The 13,327-nt window shown below is 42.7% G+C and overlaps 1 protein-coding gene across 2 annotated transcripts in view; it reads right to left on the reverse strand.

The window, feature by feature from the left end:
- The window catches only part of GLIS1 (GLIS family zinc finger 1), a 186,398-nt gene that overhangs the window by 151,155 nt on the left and 21,916 nt on the right, over positions 1-13,327 (reverse strand). The gene's annotated exons all lie outside the window — the stretch shown is intronic.

The raw sequence follows: 13,327 nt of genomic DNA on the forward strand, positions 1-13,327 counted from the left end.
TCATGGTCTCTTGCTCCATAGTATATACAGCATATAGCCTATTTTCACAAAGCCACAAGTAATTGTTGCTTCATCCGTTAAGAGTATTTTGGCAGGATAGAGAGGTTTTTGTTTTGTTTTTGTTTGGAAATCCTGCCAAGAAACCCTCTTTGGTGGATAGTAAGTAACACATTTAGGGACTTGTTACATTACAAGTTAAAAGGGAAACTTGATTAAAAATTATATTCAACAGAGTAGAGCTGGCTGAAGAATCTGAGCATCAAAGAATGGGAATCTTTCCCAGTAAGGCCAAAGTTACTGCCCAAAGTCCACGGCAAACAATGGAAGTATTCATCAGAAATAGCACACCTTCCCTGCTGAATGTTTGCAAGAGCACAGAAAGGCTGAACTGGCCCTGGTATCATTAGGTTAACTCTATCTTAGAAAAAAAACACATAGTCCAGAGTCAGTGCCCACGACACATTTCAACCACGCTTCACAAGATTGGACAGATGACGGTCTTGAAACAACTCAGGAGCTAGCTCACAGGGCTTCCAAGAAAGTTCTTAAAGAAGTGAACTGCTGAGAACTGTGTATCCATGCATACACACAGAAATACCAAGCCTACGTGTTCAACGCTTTCAGGAGGTCTGCATACATGGGCTATCAATATAAGCCAATGCCCACAAAATCCAGCTTCAGTAATAACCATAAATACTACAACCTTCTTTCACTGCTGAGACAGTAGATAACAGCTTATCGCAACTAACCTTCCGAGCTAGCTATCTAGAGGTCACTAAGGTCTCTTGAGATGGTCTTCAATCTTTTTGCTGCCTTCCACTGGATAATAACAAGGGAATGATTCATATTTGAGTACACAATATATTTTTGGAAGGGAAGACTCCTCTGGCTTCAAAAAGAATCCAAGCCAGCTGCAGTTAACATCAGCCACCAGCACTGAGCTGCAACATCTCCATCTCAGTAATTCAGCTAACTCTTTTCATACTGTATTTCAACCTCAGGTGCTAAAAGCTCTTCTCAATGGGGCCAAATCTAACAGTGAAACAAAAGAAAGACGACCATCCATTCCCGGATTTACAAAAAGGTAGAACACTTTTTTGGATACTCCCACAGGCATACTGCCCCCAGGCTGGAGAGCCATCTGCTTCTCTCAGTCTCCAGAAGAACTTAATCTACCTCAGAGACAAGGCTCAACTTGAGGAGGAACCAGCTGGTGAAATACCACGGCCTCCTCCTGGCTGCGTCATACAAAGTCAGTGTTAGTGCTGGGAACACTGGATCAGCAAAGGATCAAGGGCTGAAATTTGCCCTCCCACTTACATGATGGAAAGCAAATATCCAGAGCCTACATAAAAAGGCAGCGATGACTGTATTGACCTGAAAGATCACAGAGTGGATACACTGAAGACTGAACTGCTATTCTGTCACAACCTTGTTGCTTTGTGCATTACAGACACGTCTTAGTTTTACTTATCTGTCCATGTAGTCAAATCACTACAGCTTAACAGTTGAGCCATTCTGTCTGTTCACGGAGTAAGCACTTTTAGCCCGAAGCAGGTGTGAGATCATTTCTCTTAAATATTTTTTCCATGGTGAGACAAACTATGTTGCATTGTCTCCTGCTTGCCACAAGCCAAGAGCACAGTAGGGGACAGTCATCACTGTGTAGCTGACTTTTTGTTTTGCAAAAATGAGCAACAGCTATAACAAGAGAAGACTTTCATTGTCCCCCAGCCCTGAAAAACAAAACAAAAACAAAATACCAAACCAGGTATGTTAAAAAACATACCTGTCCATTAAACAGGGACATCTTCGGCCAAATAAAGTTGCAATTTTAGCCTGTGGTTTAAAAAAAACAAACAACAAAAAAAACCCTCTAATATTTTAAGTGACAAAAAAGTACATTATATAGAAATCCCCAGCCAACACAAAGAGGGAAAAAAAAAAAAAATAGAAAAAATAAAGAAAGCACTGGCTGTTCCCAATGGCTCAACTCAATGAACACAGTGGGGTTACTATATGAACACTTCTCCAGTGAATAACCGAGACCAGTTTCGTATAGATCTGCTCTAAATGTAAGGAAATGTGAATCTTAGGCACGTAACACCTGAACAGCCACTAGCATGCCTCAACTCTACATCTTTTCTTCTCCCTCTGCTCTCCGAGCCAAGTTTAAAGCAACGCTTTGAATGCATGCTGCAAGCTGTGGTGCTACAGCATGGACATACATGACTTTAATAAAACTAGGAGCAGCTAATGGCTAACAATAAAAAATAATATTTTTCCTTCAAGCAATTAAATTGTAATATAGAGCTCTCTAATTCCTTCCTGTCTGGTCCCACGGGCCTAAGAATAAAGCAGCATTAGAAATAAATAATGTGTTGCTGTTACACTGTTTCAACTAAATCTTTAAGTCTCTTCAGGAGAAATATTGTCTCCCTCATTAATTCAGAAATCTCTTTTATGGTTTCACATATCAAGTTACCTTTCTGCTAACCTTCTATTTATATGGTAGTTTACTGCGTTATGTTTCCATTTCAGCATTATTTTAATGAGTAATTTGGCTTTGATAAGTCTATGACGCATCGCAGTCAAATCCATGTTACATTTAATCCAGCAAATACTCCAAAATAAGCAGTGCCCAACACTCAAAGGGCCTGCAATGCTTTGTAACCGCACCTTAATGTTAGTTTGTTTTTATTTACTCCCTTCCAAATGCAAATAACTCCCCGGCTCCTTATAACCAAGACGCACTAGAAGCAGACAAGAAAGTGATTATGCTAGAAGGAGCACTGAGTAAGCTATTTAGACACGACTATTAAAATATCAGTCATATTTCCAAATCAGACCCTGAATAACCTACAGAAGAAACAAACAGCAGCTTTAACACTACCTGGGACCTCACTCAACCTACTGCTTGGGAAGGTATAGGGGTCTGATTTGGTACAGCTCTTCGGTGCAAGGTGATGTATGAAACTAGCACCAAAGAAGCCCCTAAAATCAAAATCTCTTCTAAATCTGGAAGGTCATAATATACAGGTATAAGAAGTCCCTCTGATCAAACAGCAACTTTCTCAAGTCTACAGAGTAACTTAAGAGCAATCTTACAACTGCTTATAAATAAAACAATTAGATCCTGTATAGGGAACAAAGGGGTAACACCAGGACAGTGGAAAGACAACTATACCATCAAGAAATCTTGCACAAGGATTTCAGGCAGGAGAAGGAATCTGCATCTCAAAGTGAATTCAAAGTTAGACTAACAAGGTACAGTAGGGAAAATCTTTGACATGTCCACTAGACTAAAAAGTGATGAGAAACCCTTGGATTCAATCTGGTTCTTTTTAAAGAGATGTGCAAAGTTCCATACTAGCAAGCAGAAGAACTTCTATACGGTAAAGGTGACGGAGCACTGGAACACGGTGCCCAGTGAGCTGGTGGTGGAGTCTCCTATGGAGATGTTCAAGGCACGGCTGGACATCTACCCACACAGCCTGTTGTAGGGAACTGCTTTAGCAGGGGGTTGGACTTGATGATCCCTTGAGGTCTCTTCCAACCCCTGCAATTCTGAGATTCTGACTTAGCTCAGAAAGTAACCCCATACTGAACTGAAGACTCTGAAGGCCAGCACCTCCCTTGGGGGTCCTGCTTGCACTACACTGCTTGTTTAGGGTTCTTCTATCAGACACAGTGACCTGCTGCAAGCCTTGGACTTGTAGCTATTCCTTCTATGTAGGAGGCCTACCTGACCTCATTTACTGCTCCCACCAGGAGCACATCAATGAGACCTGTGCCTCTCACCCCACTTGGGGTTGCAGATCTACGTAACGTAGCCCTGAGACTTTTTCAGAGCCTATAAAACAGAAAAACAAATCAGTTTTAAGAAATTAAATGTTAAATGAGAAAGAGTCTACCTTTCCTTTTCAGAGGAGCTGCATTAGGACACAGTAACATTCAGTGTTGGCAGATGCTTAAAGCAGGTACCTGAAACGCGTGTTAACCAGCTTTGCTTTGCTCTCTTTTCTGGTAAGACTCCATTCTACTTCACCATAACACATGTGCCCCCATACACACCATTATCATCTTCAGTGATGACATATGTCCTGGAAACACAAGTTATTTTAGCTCCAAGCCCTGCATTTTATGAGCTTTGAATAATTCTTAGCACTCAAAACCTCATTCCAAGGGACAAGAATAACAAAGTCAGAAAAAGAAAAGGAAAAAAAAAAAAAAAGAAGTAAAGATCGGTAGCGTTTGGCACGAACAGAACTGGGCACCAGAGGTTTCTTTCTCCCTGCACATATTTTTGGTTGCACTTCAGGGCTGCTGCATTCAGTAGCTTCATCAGTTCCACATTAAGTGAAATCCTACTTTTGACCGCTCTTCTCAAAAGCAGAGCTCTGAGGATTTGTGGGTTACAATATTTACTTTTATGCAGTGTTCTTGGACCACATATTCTCCTCTCGGTCTCTAAGCAGTTTATAAAAACAGATAAAGTACTGCTATCCTCACTCGTCGAGCAGGGAGCCCAAGGCACAGAGAAGCTGCCTTTCTCACTCAAGATCGTACCGATGAGCCCAGGCAGAGTCAGGCCCAGAACCCAGCACTGACACACAACCAAACTGCTACGCTTCAGCACTGTAACCAGAAACAGATGTCATTCGGTTGGGTTATGCACCACACGTTCATAACAAATCTCTCTGGAATTAGGAAGCAAAATATGTCACCTCTGTTGGCAAAACGAAAGTTCTAAATTAAGGGTTCAATCCTGTAAACGCTGCTCAGGAGGTGCTCCTGGGGATGTCCTCAACCTTCAGCTCAGAGGCAGCGGTGCTGTCAGCTGGCTGCACTCTCACACACGCAGTCAGGGCACAACTGTGCACGCAATACAGTCCTTATCTGACCCAGGAATCCCAATCAGGTGTATTTAAACCACTTCACAGCCAGATCTGTGAGTCCAAGCTCATTAGTAAGACACTTGTGCAAGCAGACCTTTGAGTAGACTACTCAGGTGCATAAGGACAATGAACTGGAGCACGGAGTCTACTGCTCCAGAACTGAAATCAGTGATTTCCAGAATATTTTCTAAAAATAAGAGTAACACTGAAAATACTTTTTTCAAGTAGTTAAAATGCAAGGGTATTTCACATCCAAGAATCATTTACATGACATCAGGTTCATCAAGTTCTTTTCAATTAAAATTTTTTTTAAAAGCCAACATTCACTTTTTGACTCATGATGATCCCATCCCATATAACTTCTAATTCTTCTGTTATTATCTTTAGTTGGAGTTCATACTGGTGTCATGCTTGCTGTCAAAACTATATCCACAAAACATTCGATAGAAACCCAAGTCATAATCTCACCCTAGCCTTTAATCAGCCCTAACCTGAGCAGTAATGAAGAACAATTGCATAAATAGGAAAATGATTTATCTTGGGACTCTGAAGCAGATAATTTTGGCTAAATTTTTCCAGATGGCTTCAAAATCTGATAATTAGCCAAGCCTTTTACCAACTACTGAAAGGGCTTGGATGCCTTCCCTGGCTGATTCATAAAAAGAACACATATCATATACACTATATGGCATTCTTCATTCTTGGCCGCCAGCACAGGGATGTAATTAGTCAGTATTAGCTGATAGGTGTTTTGCTTTCTGTTTATATTAGAAGTGCAGATTAAACACAAACTTCTCACAACCTCTAAATTTGATATGCTTCCTTTCTACTCTTTGATCCTGTGCTCTAGTGGTGGAAAAGGAGAATTACTGCCTCCCAGCAGCATAGAGAACCGAGATAATGTTAGTGCCACGTGCATTTGCATACATGTGCACATGCATGTGTGTATAAACATACAGCTCTAGCACAGTGCTTTGGACAAGCAAAATTGTAACAAGTGAAATATGGCTATTTCTTACCACCTGAACACAGCATAAAAGACAGCAGTATGTGAACTTCACGTCAGTGACACCTAGTGCTTGGCTCTCCTGAGTGTCCTGAGTGACAGCACTCACTGTCACTCTATTCACATTCCAGCCGGTTTTCTCTTGACTGTGTCCACTCTCCCAGGATGAAACATCACTGACAACAGGTCATATTTGGCACCCAAGGAGATCCTGACGCACGATTTGGCTGCTGTAGGCACCTACTGAAGGCCTCCTGCCCAGCCTGTTCAGTTTCCTTCAGCAATGCCCCACACCACCAGTCTGCATCCTCTACGTTATGGAGATGCAGAAACACAAAGCAGCAATAAGCAAAAAAAAAAAATACAGATCAAAAAAGCAACAGCTTGAAGAGGAACAACCGCTCTGGTGAAGCATGGGGAACAAAGCAAAGGAAGCAGGGAAGCTGCTGGAGCCAGCAAGAACCATTTCAGCAGGAAGCACAATGGAGAGTTTAACTGCAGGACTTCACACTGGCAGCCTCTTACCAACATTTTGACTCTCCGGACAATTATTTTATGAGGCAGGAAATCATTAATAGCAGGACCAGTTTTCCAAGTGAAGCAGTATCTGTTGGAGCTGAAGGAACTCAGGCTTCCTTTAGCTTACACACACACACACAAAATGCCAGTTCAAACGACTTTTGCTGACGGACCAAGCCAAGCTTAGCAAAGGAGATTAGTTTAAACACCCGAGAAAGGGCAGGCAATACCTGTAAAGACAGCTAAGCCCTAGGACAGAGAAGACACAGCATCTCCGTTCTTGGCAGCATGTAAAACACACTTGGCAAAATTCTACCAGAAATAGAGTAGGGAGTGCTGATCCTGGCTGGGGAAAAGAGGATCTCTCGCACCTCTTGGGTGCTAGCCAGCATCTCCAGCCATTTTCACTGGGGATCAAAAAGAATGTTTTTCCAGGAGAGCTATACACCCCAGCTATGAGGGCAGACTGCTGAGATGCACTCACAAGGCTCAGGAGTACCATTACAAGTATAAGCCAAAACACCATAAATATAGGTGTCTTCTGCAGATACTTCACCTTCAGCATCCAGTTTTCCATTTGAAAATACCCTACTAGAAGTGCATACATTTCTGTTTTATGAAAGACTGAGGAACTAAGCTGCATTTTCTCCAACACCATCCATTTTCTCTCCCATAGACTGTACATCTTCTCCTGACACGTATCCGCTCCTAACAAAATAACTCCCATTCTTTTCAGTCTCCACCCACATTGTTTTTAAGTTTCTGGTTTACTATTTAACACATATCTGAAGCATTTTAAAATCACTTAGGAGACGGGAAGGGGACACAAATCCCAAGCACAAGCAAAGTATTAATATAACAGCACTGTGACATTTCCAGCGCTATTTTCTATCCTTTTCACTCTCTAATACCTGTTGTTTTGGCTAATGACACACACTGCCCATGTGGCTGGGGAAGGAGGCCTGAATTCTCTATAGAGAAAACAACTGCATTATGAAGATCTTCACTTTCCAATGTGAGGGGAAGTTTGCTCTGAAATCTCAGGCAGGTAGGGGGGCAGATAGGTCACAGAGAGAGCTGGCTGGAAGAAACAAACAGGCAAGTAGAAATTTCCATTGGACACACTGACAAGCAGCAGCTTACCTCGGCTAATCTGCAAATGCAATTTGCTTTGATGGCACCAGGAGCAAGATTGTGCTTTGACTCAGTTAAATTCAAACACACAACACTTGATATAAATACCCCTATTCACAGTGAACTGCAGGTCTCATACAGCTTTCTCATTTAGCACTTGGTTTTAGTTATCTATCCTGAGAAGTCCAAAGGAAAGCAACTCATGAATGAGTCTTTAATTTGCATTCTTTCATGTAGAAGATGTTCAATAATGCTTTTTTTTCAGTAAGGATCTGAAACCCAAAATTTTAACACATTTTTACCGTATCTCATCCAGAATAGATATTACCATTAGACCAAAATTAAGCAGTTTTAATTTGTCCGTATTTCAGTTATGATTAAATGGTTACAGGAAGGAGAGGTATATTGCACAAAAATATGCAGTTTTATTTTATTGCCATAAAAATATATATGTAGTATTTTCTTATATTCGCAGTGAATGATGCCTCCAAAAGTTGAAGCTGATACAAAGTAAAAATGCAATAACAAACAGTTTGTGAACTCAGGGCCATCTTTTCCTGCAATAATTTGTCAGCTCTACAGAGGAAGCAGATTTAAGAAGGATGCTGTTTTACACAAACTCAGCCACGGTAGGCTAAATCAGAAGTGAAAGTTGTGCATGGGGGCAGAATGTGCCCTTAGATACATCCGTGCAGCTGAAATCAGTGGAACCATTCCAGGTGTGCACCTGTGTAACTGAAAGCAGAATGCAGGTATTTGCTCTCCCTTTGGACTTAACGTTCGGTAAGACGAGAAAACAAATTCAAGCTGTTCCCACTTCTCAGCGTTTACCAAAATCCTCTAATTGCTCTCCACAGGAAATACTTTGCGGCATACTCTAATCCTGACATGCAAAATGTTACACAGGGCGATTCCCTGCTAACCTCTTAGGAAAACCCCGGCGCAAAGCTCCACGTATCAAGGTGGAAATAGCAGCTCCACCTGACTCATGCTGATTTACTCCATTTGCCCCCAAATAAGCAGAATGCAGAGCACGTAGCAGAGCGGGTTTTTTGCAGCGTCAAACGCTGCCTGCACAAATCTGCTGACTGGGAATCCTGCAGCACACAGAGTGCACGTAATCCAAAGGTAAAAGCAGCGGGCCATAAAGGGTCACAAGTTCTTAGGCAGAACTGAATAAATGTGCTTGAAAGACCAGAAATACGAGGTGGCCAGTGGCTCACAAAGGGAGAAAAAACAAAACTCAAACTTTCCAAAGAGCAAAGTCTTATTAATCTCTCTCTGTTCAGCTTCTAAAGTTTTATAACCACATATCTCACCTATAAATATTCGGTCTAAGACCAATGTGTCTTGTTCCGTGTAAACTCCCCAATCAATGCTGCCTCCTTTTCTATTAATCCACCCCTTAAAATACATTCTTTTATCAGGTTTTAATGTCTAACATGATTTAATCAGGAACACATGCCTCATAAATATCATCTGTCATGTTCCATTAGTTTCATGTGGAAAAGTACAAGTCAATAAACAAAGGTTGTGCCATAAATCTGCCTTGAACACATTATACCTCAAATAAGAAAATAAAAACATGTGTGTCCTTTGACCTGGATATTCTTAAAATGGAACTTCAGGTATTGTCTTATGCCTCTAAAAATGTCTAAAGCATTCACAATTAATTGCGTACCTAAGCAATTTCAATTTACATAATGTTGATATGGAGACTGTGATTAAATAAGCACTATGCCTTTAAGGCACCTGTTAAATAACATCACTGCCTCTGGGTTAAAACCGATATCCCAGACTGCACAATGAAAACCAGGTCCCTCCACCATGCAATTCCGCTGTAAAAATCCCTCATAACTCAGAGGAGTGGTTGGGTTCAGTTATTAAAGGAGAGAAGGGGAGAGAAAGAAAGAAGGGAAGAAAAGCACCTCGCCTTGTGCGCTGCGTGGTGCGGTGGTCGCCGCGTGCCCAGGATCCCATGCAGCCCCGCTGCTCCTGGGCTGGGGAATGCCAGCTTGCCCCCAGCTCCCCGACTGCCCAAGGACCCCACCAACGTGGGGCACTCGGTGGTGCAGCCTTCCTTACGCACAATGCACTGAGCCAAAGATCTGGTTCGATGTTTGGGTCTTTTGGGAATTTTCATGTAAGGAAACTCCCTGCCTTTCCAGAGTTGCAGGCCATGGTCAGTGTTCTCAACCTCTCCTGCACTCTTCTGTGTGCAGCAGTTTGTGGCTTTTGGTATTTTCCACTAATGATCTCAGTTTGTCATAGGCTGTTAGGGAGCAATTGTGGCTTGTGGGAGGTTTGGGACAGATGCTACTCGGACAGAACTGCCTGCAGAAGCAGCAAGCTGGCCCTGATGGGCCATGTGGTGGTCCCTCCCACACCCCTGTGCCTACCAACCCACGGGCTGCTACTTGTGCTGGGGCTTCTGTTCATCCCCCAGCACTTCTGTGTCCTGGAGCTGACTGATGTGCAAGATGGCTCGCTCAATTTAGCTCTGTTAAGGGCTCTGTTTAATTCTCCTGATGTACTACTGAATTCTGCAGGGCCTATCTAAAACCAGGGAACTCAGACTGTGAGCAGCTCTAGAATCCCTGAGAAAGAAATTCAGATATTTTCCTCGCAAGCGTTGTGAAATCTGGAGAGCAAGGAGCTTCACAGACTTTGAGAACTGACCCAAACACTGGGTAATGACTCAGATCTCCAGAGTGTCTCACAGGACATGCTGGAAACATGCAAAATATTTTCTCTTCTGTGTTGAGAGGACGCTTCATGTGCTCAGTGCTGGGCGCAGAATTTGTGCATGGACACAGTCCTCAAGTGCGTTCTCCCAAGCAACATCCAACCTGGCCAAACACCAAGGCTCTTTGCTGGCAGAGGAATAAGTTTCTTTCAAAAACCTGCGCTAATTACGGCCGCTCTCAGGACCCTTATAAACATCAGGCTTTGCTTTCCAGCTCTTGAGTTGCCTTTTCTTTCAATAATAGAATTTTTAAAAGCAAGTGAGTTTTCTAGGTCAGAAGACTCTGCTCATCAGGATTGTATAATTGGAAATCATAATACTTGTAATTCCCTGAGATCCTTTATCTTGCACATCTCAGACGGACTCCAGCGGTATCACCTGGCAAGAAGCCAGAGGAGCACTGCTACTAAAGCAGCATGATAAGATCAGTACAGAGTGGGAGAAATGCCAACAAAGAATCTCTCACTTTTCCCTGGACTTTCACCCAAACAAACAAGTGTGTTACTGCAGTTCCCCCTGTCAATGAAGTCTCACCGCTTGAATGTCGGCCCCGTCCTTCCTCTGTAACCTTTAACAGAAGAGCAACAGATCTCGCTCGCTCTCCCTCCTCACTCCTTGCCTAGGAGGCTTCAGCTTGTGTTGGAACAGATTATTACACAGCATAACTTTCTAGGCAGTTGTCTGCGCCGTGTGCTGGAATTCACGATGGGAAGAATTCAAAATTAATACTGTTGCACCACTCACAAAAGATGCCATAAGAGGAGACCCACAGAAAGCAAGAATTATGTAACGTTCAGCATCTGAATATTAAGTGCCAGATCCAGAGAGGTATTTAGGCACTGAATTTCCACTGACGTCAATGGGAGTGAGGTGCCTGAATCCCCCTCTGGATCAGATTGCTATTAGACCAAACTTCAAGGCCGGGTTCTTCAGAGGTTCTACAGTTTCTATAAACTCTTCAGCACATCCTCTGAGAAGTGCCTCAGAGGAAGGCCTAGGAAGCTTATCAAACAGCTGTCTTCATGTCTTGCCTGAAAACGGCCACCCAGTTCTCAAAGAAAATGAACAGGACTTCTGTAAGTATATGAGAAGGAAAGAAAAAAAAAAGGAGAAGAAAAAAAATCTTTTATGATATTTTTCAGGTGTCCCTGCTGGGCTTCCTAAGAGCCATTTAGCCTAATGTATCCCTAAGGTAGGATCCCATCTCTACAACCAGGCTTATGGAATGGTAATATGGTAGGAGGCAACAGCTGCTGCGCTGTGGAAAAATACATGATAGTAATTAAGCCCTCATTTAGACTTACAGGTTGTTTTCAATTAACTTAGGCAATGCTAAGTTTCACTAGCTCTTAAACCAAACAAATAAATAAACAAAAACAACCAAAAAAACCCTGAACTCTAAACCCAAGAAACCTGTCTACAACAACTGAGAGAATGGTAGGATTCTGTAATTTATAAAGAAACTGAATTGAACAAGCCCTAATGGGCACCAAAGGGTGATCACTTGCCTCTTTCAGAAATATAAATCAAAGATACCACCCAAAGGAAAAGGGAATTAAAAAGGCCCTTGTGATGACAGTTGAGATTGAAATTAATTTGCCCACTTGCAGAAATTCTGAAAGTGTTTGCTCTTGATTTTTCATCCCCACCACACGGCAGCTGTTTTCTTCCAAAGCACACACTCACCCTGTTGTGGGCTGCTGGAATAAGACAGCCAGCACTGGAAATAGACGTGCCCCACAGTGGCATGGCAAGCAGTGGGCACGGCGGCCACACCACAGGGTGCGCAGAGCCTTAAGTACGTATACAGACACAGGCTTGTGTCTGGCCCGGGCTCTGACAGAGGAGGAAGGTGTCACAAATATAAATCTCAGGCCAGGGAGCCAAAGAACTCAACCGAATTTCAGTCACGTGGCTATATCTCAGTTTCCCTTGGCTGCTTCGATCAACTGTGGCCCAAAGTTGTAAAACCTGCCCGCAGCTGCTCTGCTCACCCCCAACCTGATATTTCACACTGTGACTTTATGCAGGCTTGTTTAGGTCTAACAAGGTCCTTATTTTTCTACAATGCAGGAAATAAGGAAACCAGCCATCAATTATTAGAAGCGCAGCAGATCTGAGCCGCGTGGCTGTAAAACAGATTTTTCTTTAATGAAACTGAACTGACATTTGCCAGAAATAACAAGTGCCCAAGACCAAAATGTAAATCAAAACTAAAGGAGAGTTTTCAAAACTTTGAATCATTGGTAGCAACAGACAAGCTCAGAAGGAGGTTGGTATGATTTTGGAATGTCTTAAAAATGTGTGACTAATATGACTTCTAAAGACATTATTTGTGAGTTAGTATTTCAGTCTCCCCACAGAAAGAAAACATCGCGACCAGAGAGGGCCACAATGTTTGCTGTAATAACCGTGTTAGTATGTCACCATTGCTATGCTAGGAAGGAGGGCTTTGTTTTCATTTCAGAAAGCAAAGAAAGGGAAGACATTAATGTCAGAAATCATCAGCGCTTGCTAAGAGAAGGAAGAACACAGCTGTTACCATTTTCCTACATGTCCAGGTTTTAAACATGGCACTTGGTTTGAGTTGGTCTCTGCCCAGGTCCTAGGAGACCATTGGTTCCATCACAACATCTCTGAATAGAGCCTCGTCTAGTCAAGAAGGAGTGGTGCTGTTTGCTGAAGGGAGACGTAGAAGGAAGAAAGAAAGGGTGGGTTGGTAGGAAGCAGCAGAGATGGCCTTACTATGATTTCTGTCAATGCGACTCTGGTGCAGTGATGCTGCTCCTTCCCCAGCCTGCCCCCACTCTTCCTCACAAAACCCTGACTGAGGACACAACCCAACTTCACGATGCAGTGAGGAGTGCAATGCAGAAGGCACCTGAAGCAAGAGAAGCCTGGCAGCATGAGATGACCCGAGACCTGTTCTTTTACAGATTTCGAGTGAAAGCCAGTGGGATGGTCCGGCTTGTTTTACTGCTGATCTATCATTGAATACCACTGTTCATGATTTAAATGGACTGT

This window comes from Centrocercus urophasianus, unplaced genomic scaffold (assembly GCF_019232065.1).
Source record: "Centrocercus urophasianus isolate 14NV4802_14NV808 unplaced genomic scaffold, USGS_Curo_1.0 seq_18, whole genome shotgun sequence".
In the NCBI taxonomy this organism is placed as follows: Eukaryota; Metazoa; Chordata; class Aves; order Galliformes; family Phasianidae; genus Centrocercus; species Centrocercus urophasianus.